The following is a 3,473-nucleotide window of genomic DNA, read 5'->3' on the forward strand; positions in this document are numbered from 1 at the left end:
TAGTATTAGTATTAGTACTAGTACTAGTACTATATTAGTATTAGTATTAGTATTAGTATTAGTATTAGTATTAGTATTAGTATTAGTACTAGTATTAGTATTAGTATTAGTACTTTAGTATTAGTATTAGTATTAGTATTAGTATTAGTATTAGTATTAGTATTAGTACTAGTATTAGTATTAGTATTAGTACTAGTATTAGTATTAGTATTAGTATACTAGTATTAGTATTGGTATTAGTTTTTAAATTAATATTAGTATTATTGCAAAAGAATAGCACCAATTAATCCTGAAATAATAATTCGTCATTAATTATAAAAATAAGTCATTTTTCCTAATCAATGATGAATTATTTATCACAAGATTAATCACTGTTACTGTTTTTTTTCTCTCTTTCCTTTTCCTTATTAATTTAATGATATGATTATAGGAAGATATTTACAAGTTTCATTAGCATGAATTTATTAACGTTAGTCACTTTATAAGTATAATTCAATTTCTTACTCGATTACTTCAAATATTTTACGCGATATCCGAATAAAATGCTTTCAAAAAGATATTTCTTCAAGCTCTAAAATCAAAATTTCTTACTTATATGCTTTGTAATTAATTTAATTTATTAGCTAATTACTTCCAAATATTCAATATTCAATCATATTTTGCATAAATTACCTGTCGTTATTACCTCCTTTTTCTTTGCTTAACGCATTAATGAATTTCAACAATGCTTTAGAAAGAGGAGCTCGTTTGGTTTTTCTTTTTTTTTACAAAAGAATAATAATCATGTAAGATTTGGTAAAGTTTACAGGAAACAAAACGGAAAAATTCGGGACAAACAAAGAGAATTTTAATTTGAAATCATCACTGAATGAAATTAAAGAAGTACAAAAAGAAAGCAATAAAAGAATACATATGAAGAAAGATTGAAAAATTGTTAATTAATCGAATTAATACGAAAAAAAAGCAAAATTTTTAATTAATTAAATCTTATTAATGACAAAACTTTTTTCTTCGCCAAAAATTAATATCTGAAAATGAAATAGGAAAATGATAATGAAAATAATTCTCTATGTGCAAATGATAAGTTGGAGAGTTGAAAAAAAAGGGAAGGGAAAAAATTTATTGAATATTTGTTTCAAACTTTGTATTATTCTGCAACCATTAATCAAATAAATAATTATATAGTATAATATAGGAATTAAATTAATTTAATCCAATTAATAAAACAAATTTTAAAAGTGAAATAAATTCATATATGAAAGTAGAAGAATAGAAAATGATAATAAAAGAATGAAAGATGCGATAATAGGTAAGAGAGAAATGATAATGAAAGTGGTGACAAACTTGTTGCAATGACAAAATTTGGTTGATAAAAGAGAAGAGAATGAAGGGATGGTATAATTAATGTTATCGAAACGAATGGAAATACTGTTTGTTCGAAAAAAAATGAAATAAAATAAAAAGAACAAAAAAGAGATTTAAAAAAAAGATTAGAAAGGGAAATAAAATGGAAGAATTTTGAGGTATTCTCGTTAAACTGATTTAACTTTTTTTTTAGATGCAAATCAAAATAATGAATGAAAAAAGAGAGAATGGATTAGAGGGATGAGAAAGTATGAATTAAAAAAAGCAAAAGAAGTTTGAAAAGTTGCAGAAATAAAGTGTAAAAAAGAATGAATTTTTAAATTATAACCAGTCCTAACAGATTAATTAGATATGACAGGTATGTAGATTAGACAGGTATGTGAATTGAAAAGATATATGGATTGGACAGGTATATGAATTGGACAGGTATGCTATTGAAAGGATAAAATGAAATTAAATAAATAAATGAATGATGAAAGAATGTTGTCGCGTGATTGGAATTACCTAACAATTACTATTTATACATCGTTATGACAAACAGTTTTATTTGCTATTTATTTTGTTGACAATCTTCTCGTGTCACCTTATCTTGTTCACCTCAAGATATTGTTAGTAAAAATGAATAAATATACATTTGAAAACAACAAAAACAACAGCAACGAAAACAAAAACAACAACATCAATAACCACAACAACATCAACGACTGTAACAATATCAACAACAACAACAACAATACTATGTATTATTCATTTGTTCATATTGTAAAACAAGAAAACAGTAATAAAAGCAACAATAACAATAATGATAGCAGCAACAACAACAACAGCAGCAGCAGCAACAATTGATAATATGATTAAAGATTAATAATGCGATCGATAATTAATGATGTGATTAATGAATAGTAGTGGGATATTATTACCATCAAATGGTAAACAACAATATGAAAAGTGAAACGAAATGATAAACAGAAAATTATTGTAGCTGTATAAATCAAAGATTACTTATTTGATTATTTAATAAGATATTACATATAGCTTTCAAAAGGCTATATGCTATTTAAATGTTAGAATTTATGATAATAATCTGATTAAGCATTCTCAGATGAAATAAATTCTCCCACATTTCATTATCGATTATATGAAATTAACAAATTTTTCAATTTTTTTATAAACAAATGCTACTACTGTTACTACTATATTAATAATAATGATAATAATAATAATGACATAATGATAATAGTAATGACAGTGATAGTGATACTAATATTGATAATGATAATATTAACAATAATAGCAATGGCATCGCAGTATATGATCAGTATTTAATAACAGTACTGATTGGGAGATTAGAATGAGATTTGAATTCAAATTGACCTAAATTTAATTAACTCTTGTTAAATGAAATCGATGAACAATGAAAAATATAGCAAATTAACAAATAGTTTTTTATTTGATTTAAAAAAAGAAAAAATTGTGCGTTAAATTTTTAAACAAAAAAATTTGTTTTTCTTTTCCTCAATGAATCATAAAAATTGTTGATAAAGGAAGGAAAAAGAAAATAGGAAATATTTTGGGATAAATATATTGATTGATTTAATTTTAAGCACTTTAATTAGTCCACTTTAAATTAGTCCCTTCGATTATTGTCGAAAGTTCTATTGACCTCTTTGCGAACTGTTCCAAATGGTCACAATTCAACTGTATGGATAAATTTCCATTCTCAATATCGTTGAAATTGTACAAGCCATTTTAGATCACTCATTTGATATGATCAATAATCCAATTCTGGATCAAAAAAAAAAATTTACTGATAATAATAAGTGCGTAATTGTAATGATAGAAATAAGGGCACTGATAATATTTTTGATGGTAATGATAGTGCTGATGAATATGAATATGATTAAGTGGTGATAAAATTAATAATAATAGTTAATAATAATAGTATAATAATAATAATAATAATAATAATTAATAATAATAATAATAATAATAATAATAATAATAATAATAATAATAATAATAATAATAATAATAATAATAATAATAATAATAATAATAATAATAATAATAATAATAATAATAATAATAATAATAATAATAATAATAAT

This window comes from Loa loa, assembly GCF_000183805.2.
Source record: "Loa loa unplaced genomic scaffold supercont3.268, whole genome shotgun sequence".
In the NCBI taxonomy this organism is placed as follows: domain Eukaryota; kingdom Metazoa; phylum Nematoda; class Chromadorea; order Rhabditida; family Onchocercidae; genus Loa; species Loa loa.